Consider the following 13,664-nt stretch of genomic DNA (forward strand, 5'->3'; position numbering starts at 1 on the left):
GGCTGGGAAGGGGCTGGGCCTGGGGCTGGGAAGCGCTTGGAGGAAGTGTGTTCGGGGAGGTGAGCGAGACAGGTAAGAGGAAGAGTGCCCATCCGGCTCGCCCCATGAGAGAAGCTGCTGCCCACGTCTTTCCACCCCAAAGACAGACAGTCGCAAGGACAGTGGGGGAGGAGAACAGCAGGAGCTTGGAGCCTCAGTGACACCTGTGAGCCAGGGTCCCCTGGCTCCTCGCAGAGGTTCTTGGACCCTTACAGGCAAAATTTAAAATCACGCCTCATTAAGAAAAGAAAAATTCTCCCCAGTTTTTTCTTCAGCCACTATTCTCCTTCTTCCCTTTGCAGCCAGATTTCTCTGAAGAGTTGTCTGCACTCATTGTCCCCATCCCTCCCCCACCCACACCCGCCTCAATATCTCTTTTATGGATTCCATGCCGCAGTGTCACAAAAATTGCTTCTGCTAAGATCCCCGTGACCTTCGTCGCTAAATCAAATGTGCACTTTCACTTCAACTTTTTCATGCTCTCAGCAGCGTCCTAAGTCTAGAGAGTGGGGTCAGATGTACCCCCTTAAGCTCAAGTGCTGACGAGCAGAACGCATAGAGCAGATCGCATTGTTGTTCTCAGTTATTCCCCCTTCCTTGCAGCGGAGCCCTCTGTGCCGTGACCCTGTAGCTCCTCCCATTAGGGGTGGAGTATCCTTCCCCACTCTGCTGGCGTTGGGATTGGCCAGTGGAGTAGGGGTAGAAGGGACGGTGGGCCAGAATGGCCGGGACTTCCGACATGATGCCCGTGTCTACTGATATTGTTGGGCTGCTACCATTGTCATGAAGGAAAGATGCCCTGGTTCCGGAAATTATGAGAGACACATGAGCACAGCTGCTCCAGCTGCCCCACTGACCTGTGAGCATGAGTGTGATAATTAATGCTTACTGGGTTTTTAAAAAGATTTGTTTATTTATTTATCTGAGAAAGAGAGAGAGAGAGAGAGAACATGAGTGGGGCGGGGGGAAGGGCAGGGGAAGAGGGAGAAACAGACTCCCTGTGAGCCTGATGCGGGGCTTGATCCCAGGACCCTGAGATCATGATCTTAGCCATCTGAGCCTCCCAGGCATGCCAGTGCTTCCTTTTTTATGCCACTGAGTTTGGGGCTGTTTGTTACACAGCACTTTTGTAGCAGTAGAAGCCTGATACACTGTGCCCTCCCCACAAAACAGTCATAAGCCTCAAAATTGGTCAGTGTAAAAATCAAATCTATTTGCCAATGGCTGTCTTAGGACTCTTCTTGCATTTCTCCTCTTCCAATATCTTATCAATGGAAGAAGAATGGAAGGTTCTAGGAATAAGACATGTCAACTCTTAAAATTTTGTGAGGGTCCGACACTTCTGCATCAGAATTTGGGATCTAAGAATCTGTGGGTTTGGACCTCAGGGGAGGTGACTTCAGATATTAATACCACAGAATTCTGGTCCAGGAACCATTATCTGGAAATTACCAATGGGTGATACCAATACCAAATACCAATGGGTATCCATTTATTTTCTTGGTTAGTAGTTATGATCATAAATTCCCCGTGGTCAATATGTTTTACCATAAATATGAACACAGTTTCTTCACTTCTGAAAACAATAAAATGCTCCTTATCAAATTCTGGAACCCCTTCCACAATTTCTATTGTTTTGTGAGCCATGTACCTCCCCGGCACTGGCCCCAGAGCTTTATCAACAGCAGTGGTTTTAGACACATTTCATAGCTAAGTGACCTATAAAAATTTTATTTGTAAATTATTCCATCTCATTGCCAAGCTATCACAGCTTCTTACTGACCTTTCTCTAATCGGTGTGGTCCATCCATGAAGATGTGTGAGGGAGAATTGAACGTCTGCATAAATAGGTATACTTTGTATATATGAACTTGAACTGTCTGGTTTTTCTAAGGGGGACAGCCTTGCAACAACACAAGAGACAACAGTGTTGGTGAGGATGTGGAGAAAAAGGAACGCTCTTGCACTGTTGGTGGGAATGCAAACTGGTGCAGCCCCTGTGGAAAGGAGTACTTATTTAAAAATAAAACTACCCTACAATTGAGTAATCGCACTACTAGGTATTTACCCAAAGAAGACAAAAGCACTAATTCGAAGGGTTACATGCACCCCTATGTCTATAGCAGCGTTATCTACAATAGCCAAGATACAGTAGCACCCCAAGTGTCCATCGATTGATGAATGGATAAAGAAGATGTGATATAGACATGCAATGGAATATTACTCAGCCAGAAAAAAGGAATGAAATCTTGCCATTGGCAGTGACACGGAGGGAGCTAGAGAGTATTATGTCAAGCAAAATAAATCAGAGAAAGACAAGTACTACATGATTTCACTCATACATGGAACTTAAGAAACAAAACAGGGGCGCCTGGGTGGCACAGCGGTTAAGCGTCTGCCTTCGGCTCAGGGCGTGATCCCGGCGTTATGGGATCGAGCCCCACATCAGGCTCCTCCGCTATGAGGCTGCTTCTTCCTCTCCCACTCCGCCTGCTTGTGTTCCCTCTCTCGCTGGCTGTCTCTATCTCTGTCAAATAAATAAATAAATAAAATCTTTAAAAAAAAAACAAAACAAATGAGCAAAGGTAACAAAAAAGAGGAGAGAGACAAATCAAGAAACAGATTTTCGGGGCGCCTAGTGCCACACACATTTTTAAATGGGATTACCCTTGTGCCCTCTACCGTGTGGTTCTATCCTGACCCAGGGAACTGCTCTAACACCCCAGTCAGTGCCCGCAGCTCTCTCCCCCACCTCCAATTCTGTGCCGTGGGACCTCACAGTCTTGAGATCATCGTGCCCATGAATTTCAGGTCCACTGCCTGGATCGGGAATATTTATAAACTACCCAGCCAAGTATCAAAACCTCAGCTGTCCCTACACCACCGATTCCAGGTTCTACTCCTAGCCCTCAGACAACTTAAGAAAATCTCCTGGTTTCTCAGAGCCCAGACCTACTTATGTAGCTCTTTTCTGCCCTGTGCCACAAGCCAAGACAGAAACCAAGAGCAGGGATGGTTTAGATGTAGTTTTTTTTATCCCCTGGACCTGACCTTCTCCTTCCAGAGCCAATGCAGGGATGATGGCATTAAGGGAACCGGTACAATTATCACCCAAGCGGCATAGGAAGCTTCCATCTGTGTTTAGAGTCATTCATCCATTACCCAGTGCACCCCCACCGGCTCCCAACTTCTCTAGAGCTGCTGTGCCAAGGAACAGAATGACTTCCCACTCCAAAGGACACCCTCATGGCATTGTCGTCCATAATCTGACTCCCCTGAGAATGCTACCCAGTTGCGTTGGTCCAGTCGCTAATTCAGAGGCTCCATAAAGACCCAGGTAACCAGGTGATCAGTGCTTGTTCACAGTTCACTGCGAGTGTACTTTCAACCTTTACATTTTATAAAGGTGTTTCATTCAACCGGGTGGCATTGTGCAAACCTCAGATTCCCTGATACCATAGGGTTTAGTTGACTATTTGGTGGCAGTGTTGTCAGGTTCCAGGTGTGGGAGCTGCAGAAGGACCAAACAGGGGAGGGGAGCTGAAGTGGGGCTCTGCCTTCGTCTTCAGATTTAAGCATAAGTGAAGCTCTGGGAGCTTCTGACCACACTCCTTTATCTATGATAGACTGAGCAAACGAGGGCTAAGCTGCCCCATTACTCAGTGTTTATATACCTGGTCTCAGCTTATATACATGACCTCAGGAACCTCAGCTCTTCCAAGAAAGCTACTGGAGCCCCAGCCAAGATGTTCATATACTGGATAACAGGGAGGAGATACACTGAATGTCTGCTAGGAATTGAAATCTCCAAGAGACAGAGACTCTCAAGAGTGTGGCATGAATAACCTAGAAATCTTATTTGGCTTATACAACAAAAAAAATCTAGAGGACGGTAACTCAGAGCTGGGCTGGCAGCTTTACGACGCCAGGGAGGCTGGTTCCTCCAGCTCCCGGCTCTCTGGTATTCCCAGGCTGAGGCTTCAGCCTCATGCTTACGGAATGGCTGCGGAAGCTGGAGCCGTCAACTCCATGCTGCTGCTGATGGGGTGGGGATGGAGAGGGACGGAGTACAAAAAGCCCAGACTGCCCGCTGTGTATGCCCCGCCTTAGTAAGTGACGCCCATCGACATCTCGTTGGCCAGGATTATGTCACGTGACCACCCCGACTTTCAAGATCGACTGGGAAATGTGGTCTTTTGGCTGAACTTATGACACCTTGAGTATATTGAGAGTCTGTTATGAAAAAAGAAAGGGAGAATGTGGGTTGGAGGACACCCAGCAGTCCCTGTCACACCCAGAAGGGTCTTTGCCACTTGGACTTGGGGTGCATACAGCACCTAAGAGGAGGAACCTACACGAATTCCTTTGATGGGAGATGCCTACGTCTCATCCAAGGCAGGGCTTGAATTTTGACCTCACCCTTTTTCTGTAAGGCTAATTATATACAGTTCTCTGATGAATAGAGTGAGTTTGCAATGCGCACCTGCCAAAGCCCTTCGCTGACAAACTAACATAAAAACAGATTCAGGGGCGCCTGGGTGGCGCAGTCGTTAACCGCCTGCCTTCAGCCCAGGTCATGATCCCAGGGTCCTGGAATCGAGCCCCACATCAGGTTCCTCCGCTAGGAGCCTGCTTCTTCCTCTCCCACTCCCCCTGCTTGTGTTCCCTCTCTTGTTGTCGCTCTCTGTCAAATAAATAAATAAAACCTTTAGAAAAAAATAAAATAAAAAATAAAAACAGATTCAGAACTGCATCCTCCTGAATAACTCCAAAAGAGGGAACTATAAAAGGCACCACGGGGTCTCGGCTGGCTCAATCAGAAGAGCATGTGTCTCTTGATTTTGGGGTCGTGAGTTCGAACCCTATGTTGGGTGTAGAGATTACTAAAAATAAATAAACTTGAAAATTTTTAAAAATCAAAAGGCACCATAATGTGACATATTCATAAGCCAGGACAATAGAGGTTTCCACAAGAAGGAATGCCCAAAGAGATACTCTTCCAAAACTAAACTCCTAAATAAATACTACAAAGTGTATAAGGAAACCCAGCACTGTGAGAAATAGCTAGCAGATGCAACAAATTGTGAACTAGAAATGGTAAGACAGGAGCGTCTGGGTGGCACAGTGGTTACACGTCTGCCTTCGGCTCAGGGCGTGATCCCAGCGTTATGGGATCGAGCCCCACATCAGGCTCCTCTGCTGGGAGGCCTGCTTCTCCCTCTCCCACTCCCCCTGCTTGTGTTCCCTCTCTCGCTGGCTGTCTCTATCTCTGTCAGATAAATAAAATCTTTAAAAAAAATTTTTTAAAAAATGGTAAGACAATTTGGAACAGATTTTAAAATGAGTATGGGTAAGATCCACCTACAAAAGTCAGTATCATTTCAGTAACACTGCACTACCCAATTAAAACAGAACTTGAGGGGCGCCTGGCTGGCTCAGTCGGTAAGAGTGTGTGACTCCTGATCTCTGTGAGTTCAAGTCCCACGTTGGGCATAGAGATTACTTTTAAAAAATTAAAATAAAATAAAATAAAAATAAAATAAATAATAAAATGAGTATGCTTGCATTTTTTTTTTAAAGATTTTATTTATTTATTTGACAGAGAGAGACAGCCAGGGAGAGAGGGAACACAAGCAGGGGGTACTTTTAAAAAATTAAAATAAAATAAAATAAAAATAAAATAAATAATAAAATGAGTATGCTTGCATCTTTTTTTATAAAGATTTTATTTATTTATTTGACAGAGAGAGACAGCCAGGGAGAGAGGGAACACAAGCAGGGGAAGTGGGAGAGGAAGAGCCCGCTCCCAGCAGAGCAGGAAGCCGGATGCAGGGCTCGATCCCAGGACCCTGGGATCATGACCTGAGCCAAAGGCGGACGCTTAATGACTGAGCCACCCAGGCGTCCCTGTTTGTATCTTTCAAAGATAATAAAGACAACATTGAATCTTTAAAACAAACCCAGAACATTATAGAAAAAACAATAGGCAGATGTGAAAAAGATGCCAATGGAAAGTCTATAAGTGAAAAAAAAAAAGCATTAAAATGAAAACCAGTGGAGAGAGAAAAACAATTTGGACTTAGCTGAAAAGAGATTCCATGAACTGGAGACTGAAGACAAATCTGAAGAAATTCTCTGAAATGCTGCACAGAGAGTTAAAGAACTAAGGGAAAAAATGACAAGTAGGTTGAGGGGCATGAAGATTAATCAAAAACGTCCAGAAAGCATCAAATGGGAACTCAATCAGAAAAGAATAGCGAAAGCGGGGCATTGCAATATTCAAAGAGTTACCGGCTAAGAATTTCCCAGGATTGAAGGTTCTGGCTCGATTTTGGCTCAAGTCATGATCTCAGAGTCATGAGATCAAGCCCCGATATTGGGCTCCATGCTCAGTGGGGAATATGCTTGATAGTCTCTCTCTCCCCCTCTCTGTCTGGCCCTCCCCACCCCCCGCTCTCTCTAAATAAATAAAATCTTTAAAAAAAAAAAGTACACACCAAGTTCGGAGCAGGAAGAATAAAACCAAAGCAAACTTTTGTGTTGATGCTGCAAAAGATCAGGGGTTCAAATAGAAAACGTAAAACTACCAGAAAAGGAGACAAATACTAAGAGATTGCTAACAAGGGAATGTCGTCCAGACTGGAAGCAACCTGTTTATTAGCAACAAGAGAGGTCAGAAGGCACTGCAAATGTATCTTGGAAACCCCTGGAGACCCAGGGAGCGCCAAGGGAAAGTGTCAATTTAGAATCCTAGATGTAACTTTAAGAGTGAGGTCAAATAGGCATTTTCAAACTTGCAAAGTACGAAAGGGGCTTTTCAGCCGCCAGATCCACTCTGAAACATCGGCCAAAAGATGGACTTGAGTGAAGGAAAGTAGACCCAGAAGGAAGTTAGTGGAATGCAGGGAGATACAGTAAGATTAGAAATCAGTAAAACACGGGCACGAGACTGGCTCAGTGGGTACAGCATGGGATTCTAGATCTCAGGGTTGTGAGTTCAAGCCCCACGTTGGGCACGTAGCTACTTAAAAAAGAAATTGATAAAATTGGGACTCCTGGGTGGCTCAGTGGGTTAAGCATCTGCCTTTGGCTTAGGTCATGATCCCAGGGTCCTGGGGTCAAGTCCTTCATCGGGCTCCTTGCTGTGCAGGGAGCCTGCTTCTCTCTCTGCTGGTGCTCCCCCTGCTTGTGCTCTCTCTCTTTCAATCTCTCTCTGAGCAAATAAATAAATAAAATCCTTTTAAAAAAATCAATAAAATAAACTGATACGTCTAAATAATTACTGTTATAAATACTGAATGATATGTAAATATTTGTAAATTTAAATATCAGAAAACAAGAGCAAGATATGGAGAGGGAAAGTTTAGAATATAGTAAAAAAAAAAAGATGCAAAGATTCTGTCTCACTCAGAAAAGGAGAAGTGTTTTGATGAATCACCATTAGATTTTGATGGGAAAAATATAAGGATAAGTATGTGTGTTAAGAATGTAAGAGTATGGATGGAACTAGAAGTTATTATGCTAAGCAAAATAAGTCACTCAGATAAAGACAAATACCATATGATTAACTCATATGTGGAAATGAAGAAAAAAACAGAGGACCATAGGGGAAGGGAAGGAAAAAATCAAATAAGTCNTAAGCAAAATAAGTCACTCAGATAAAGACAAATACCATATGATTAACTCATATGTGGAAATGAAGAAAAAAAACAGAGGACCATAGGGGAAGGGAAGGAAAAAATCAAATAAGTCAAAAACAGAGGGGTGCCTGGGTGGCACAGCGGTTAAGCGTCTGCCTTCGGCTCAGGGCGTGATCCCGGCGTTATGGGATCGAGCCCCACATCAGGCTCCTCTGCTATGAGCCTGCTTCTTCCTCTCCCACTCCCCCTGCTTGTGTTCCCTCTCGCTGGCTGTCTCTATCTCTGTCAAATAAATAAATAAAAATCTTTAAAAAAAAATAAATAAATATTAAAAACAGAGAGGGAGACAAACCAGAAGAGACTCTTAACTATAGGGAACAAACTGAGGGTTGCTGGAGGGGAGGGGGGGAGAGGGGGATGGGGTCACTGGGTGACGGGTATTAAGGCAGGAACTTGATGTAATGAGCCCTGGGTGTTATATGCAACTGATGAATCACTAAATTCTACCTCTGAAACTAATAAAAAAAAAAAAGAATGTAAGGGTAATAATTAAAAACATAGACAAAGGTGCACATCTTCCACATAAACAGAGAAGCAGGAAGAAGGAAAAACATTTTTTCTTAATCCAACAAGAGCAGAAAAGCAGTACGGCATGGGGGATAAAAAAAAAAAAAAAAGAGCATGGGTGGGGCGGCTTGGTGGCTCAGTCAGTTAAGCCTCTGCCTTCCTTGGGCTCAAGTCATGATCTCAGGGTCCTGGAATCCAGCCTGGGGTCAGGCTCCCTGCTCAGTGGGGAGCCTGCTTTTCCCTCTCCCCATTCCCCCCCTGCTCCCCCCACCATGCTCTTTCTTTCTCAAATAAATAAATAATATCTAAAAAAAAAAAAAAAAGCATGGGTATCAGAAAACTCCAAAAAAGATGTTAGAAATATGTCTGACTACTTTAGGAATCATGATAAATACAAGGACTAAATTCATATATAAAAGACAGCCTTTAGGGGCGCCTGGGTGGCACAGCGGTTGGGCGTCTGCCTTCGGCTCAGGGCGTGATCCCGGCGTTGTGGGATCGAGCCCCACATCAGGCTCCTCTGCTATGAGCCTGCTTCTTCCTCTCTCACTCCCCCTGCTTGTGTTCCCTCTCTCGCGGGCTGTCTCTCTCTCTGTCGAATAAATAAATAAAATCTTAAAAAAAAAAAAAAGACAGCCTTTATATCTGGATTTTTAAAATGAGCTATATGATTTTTTCAGGGATACCGAAAAGCAACTATAATGAAACAGAAAGGACACAATAAGGTTAAATATGAAGAGATGAAAACATATTTCCTAGGCAAACAGCTAACTAAGAGAAAGCTGGTTGAGCAATACCAAATCAGACAAAGTAAAATTTTAGACGATGAATTTTAACAGGGGTAAAGAGTAATCTTTTATAATGATAAAAGGAACACTCTTACAAGAATAGACAGCCGTCAGGAAATCAACTGTCCCCTTAGAATCTCAAAAAACAGACTCATAAGGAGAAATTGGCCCATAATAATAATTTCAAGTAGACAAAATTCTAGGGTTTAGTAGAATTGGACAACCCAATTAATAACTTTGATCAAATGTCCGTGTATATACACAGACATATATAAACATACACATATACATCCCAAAGATTAAGAATTGGCGTTCTTTTCAAGCACACAAATGAACACTTACAAAATGGACCATTTACTGTACCAAAAAGAAATGTTAAAAAAACAAACCAAACCGAACTGTAGCTTGCAGACCACATTCTCTAGCCACACAACGCAGTGCCGTTAGAATCACGCTCAGGCGCACGCGCCGGAAACCTTTATTGATTTGGAAATTGAGACACATACGTCCAAATGATGCACAACTTAAAGAGGAAATCTCAATGGAAATAGCTAAATAATTAGAAATGAATTATGGTGAGGTCCTGGTTTTTACCAATATGCTGAGCTAACTCTAGAGGGAAAACACCATGAAAGGAGAAAACTGTGAAACACCCCAGGGGTGGAGGAGTCAGTGCAAGATACAGACTTTGGCTCAAGGCCGCCAAACTGTGGGCATAAACATGGAGAGAAGCTCGTAGAGTCATGCCATTGCTTTGGGACAAACAGTGCCTGCCCCGCACCGAGGGTGACTCAGAGCTGGTCCAGGTGCCCTCGGGACTAAAATCAGGGCAGCACAGGTACAAATGTGCAGTTAAGAAAAACGAGGAGCCAACTCACTTGGGTATGTGCTCGTCTACCACCCCCCACTTCTCTCCTTCTGAATCTCTGGGAGGAAGTTTCAGCTCCTAATTCACAGAAGCCATGACCATGCATTTTGAGGAGAACATTCCTCTGTGTGCACTAGGACCTTCTCATCCCCAAACTCAAGGTCATGGGAGATGGGAAGCAAAAACCATTCAAGCAGGTCATTATTTGTAATGGTGAGGGGACATTCTTCACCTCATGGTTCCCCCATCCATGCATCCACGCTAAGGAGAAGAAGACACCATCTATTGGCCACTGGTTTGAGGTGTCTGTTCTTTTTTTTTTTTTAATGCTTTATACGTTTTTTAATTGAAATATAATTGACATACGATATTTTATGTTTTGGGTATGCAAGGTAGTGATTTGATATTTTTTTTTTAAAGATTTTATTGATTTATTTGACAGAGATAGAGACAGTCAGTGAGAGAGGGAACACAAGCAGGGGGAGTGGGAGAGGAAGAAGCAGGCTCTCAGCAGAGGAGCCTGACGTGGGGCTCGATCCCGGAAAGCCGGGATCACGCCCTGAGCCGAAGGCAGACGCTTAACCGCTGTGCCACCCAGGCGCCCCGTGATTTGATATTTTTATACAATGTGAATGATCACCAAGATAGGTCTAGTTAGCGTCTGTCACCATACAGTTATTACGATATTATTGACTATATTCTGTATGTTGTAACATTGTATCCCTGCGACTTGTTTTATAACTGGAACTTTGTACCTCTTAATCCCCTTCACCTATTTTTCCTGCCCCCACCCCCCTCCCCTCTGGCACCCACGAGCTTGCTCTCTGTATCTATTAGTCTGTTTCTGGTTTGTTTCCTTTGTTCCTGTGTTTTGGTTTTTAGATTCTTCTTATCGGTGAAATCATATGGTATCTGTCTTTCTCTATCTGATTTATTTCACTTAGCATAATACCCTCTAGGTCCATCCACATTGTCACAAATGAAAAGATTTCCTTCTTTTCTATGGCTGAGTAGTATTCCATGATATATACCATATCTTCCTTATCCACTCATCTACCAAGGACCACTTGGTTTGCTTCCATGTCTTGGTTATTGTAAATAATGCAGTGAACACAGGGATGCATATCTTTTGTTGAATTAGTGTTTTCATTTTCTTTGGATAAATACTCAGAAGTGGAATTGCTGGATCATAGGGTAGTTCTATTTTTAATTTCTTAAGAAAGCTCCATACTGTTTTCCATCATGGCGGCACCAATTTCCATGCCCACCCGCAGCGCACAAGGGTTCCCTTTTCTCCACATCCTCGCCAACACTTCTTATTTCTCGTCTTTTTGATGACAGCCATTCCGACAGGTATGAGGTAAGGCATATACTTTTTAGATCCAGGCAAAAAGGCCCCTGGATTGGGCCCTGCACTGTTTCCCCTGCGGGAACACCCTCATGGGTTGAGGAGTCTGGGCCAAGGAGGTGTACCAACCTGGAGCCCACACACCCCCAGGGCACTCTCTGGATGCCCAGGACCCCAGAATTCCCTGCCCACTTCCAGAGTCTACACAGCCTCTTACCTAGGCCTGTGCCACCGACACCAGCATACACACCTCAGGCTCGTGGAATGGCTGTGGGTTGGCTGTTTGCAGGGCATGTGGACAGAGTTTGAGACGCGGAGGTTTGGGTTTCTATACAAATTTATGAAAAGACAGTGGTTGGAAAAGGAAGGGGCTAGTCCATAGGCTGTAGCTGGCTGTAGCCAGCTTGCCTGGCACGACAGAGATCCAAAAGTTCTAAATTCAAATTTGTTTCCAGTTCATTACAGAGATAGGAAGGCAGAACATATTGTATTTGACTGTTAGCCTGATTTATAACTTTTTCTTTTAAGATTTTATTTATTTATTTTAGAGAGAGAGGGCACATGAAAGCAGGCGGAGGAGCAGAGGGAGAGGAAGAGGGACAGAAACTCCAGCAGACTCCATGCTGAGTGCAAAGCCTGACTCGGGACTCGAACCCACGACCCTGAGATCATGACCTGAGCCGAAACCAAGAGTCGGACGCTTAACCCACTGAGCCATCCAAGCGCCCCTAGCCTGATTTTTAACTTTAAAATACTTAGACCTATGGTATGTCTGCCTCTACTTATCTTCTTGGCTTAGCCTTGCAACCATTAGGGGTGGGCCCGTGTACTCTATGCTGTAGGATAGAGCCCCCATGGTACAGGTGTTATCCCCCAGCTGGTGTACAGCTAAGTCTTCAGCAGATCTTTCTGCTGCTCTGTCAAGTGACTGTGTCTGTGAAGCCACTTGTCAAGACCAGGATATGTATGACTCCACTGTCATATTCACTTCCCCATAAAATATGTCCCCTTGTTGACATTGCATATTCTGTGGAGGACACCATGGTGATGGATGAAACATCCTGTAAGCCCATGACAGGGGGTGCTGACAAAAGCACTGAAAGCAGGCAAATCCAAAACCAGAAGATGTGTCTATCCCCCTGTGGACAAAGCATTGCCCCTCCTTGATGGGAAAGCATCCAGCAAGGTCCATGTGCCTCCAGGTAGCTGGCAGTTTCCCAGGGACTTTATTTCAGGAGCTTAGTATTCGTCTCCACTGTTGACAGGTTGGGCAATCATATACGGCAGTGGCAGTAGTTAAATCAACCTTGGAAAGGGAAGAACACATCTCCACTATGACCACTTTGTACCTGGGGCCATTGAGCAAGCACTGGGGTGCCTGGGCAGGAAAAGCAAACCCATGCTTGGAATATATATCAATCCCAGTTAAGACAAATCAAGTCCCCCCTCCAGGGTAGAAAGGGTCTGATATAATCAACCTGCCTCTGAGTGGTAGATTGGTCTCCTCGAGAGATAGGACCTTACTGAGAGCTTAGCCATGGTTTCTACTTCTGACAGGTCGGACATTCAGAGGTAGTAGCAGAAAGTCGATCAGACTCGGCGACGGGAGCCCATGCACCAGCTGCATCCCTGCCACTATGGCGATTCTGCTCATGGGCCCACTGGCGAGCAATGCAGGGGGGAGGTGGGGAGGGAAGGACAGAGGCTGTCCGACATCCACTGAATGAGTCAGAGTATCCCCCCTGGTGGAGCGCCTCTGACGTGGATACCCCCTGATGGTTATTAATGGAAAACACAAATAAATGCTCACTAATATGCCTGCTTGCATAGATCCATCTACAAGCCACTTCTCCAGTCCTCCTTTCTCCAGTCTTTCAGTCCTGCTCCTTCTGGGCCCAAGACCATCCAGCCCAGAGAGCTACTCTTCATTATTCAAAAGTTCATGTATATCTTACCCTCTGACCACTTTTCCATCAGCATGAATTTAATGACAAAGTGAGGACTCAGAAAAAGCCAGGTGCTGCCATTAAGATACAGCCTGTATCAGTTAGCTGTTGCCGCGTAACAAAGCACTCCCAACAACAAGCATTTATAGCTTCTCATGATTCTGCGGGTTAACTGGGCAGCTCTTCCGATCTGGACTGGTTGAGCTGGAGCTGGGGCTGGACGATGGAAGAGAGCTTCACTGGCATGACAAGCTGAGTGCTCTAAGGAAACCTCACCTGGAAATGCTGCTCTCTGCTCCATCTGGTCTCTTCGTTTCCAGCAGTCTTTTTCGCCTACGGCAGAGGGTTCCTAAGTTCAGCGAGAGAGGGCTAACCCACCTCAAGTCTCTACTTTCCTCACTTTTGCTGATGTACCACCGCATATAGAAGGGCACCTGGCTAGACCCAGATAGAGAGGGCAAAAAATAG

The sequence above is a fragment of the Ailuropoda melanoleuca genome, chromosome 13 (genome assembly GCF_002007445.2).
Source record: "Ailuropoda melanoleuca isolate Jingjing chromosome 13, ASM200744v2, whole genome shotgun sequence".
Lineage (NCBI taxonomy): Eukaryota > Metazoa > Chordata > Mammalia > Carnivora > Ursidae > Ailuropoda > Ailuropoda melanoleuca.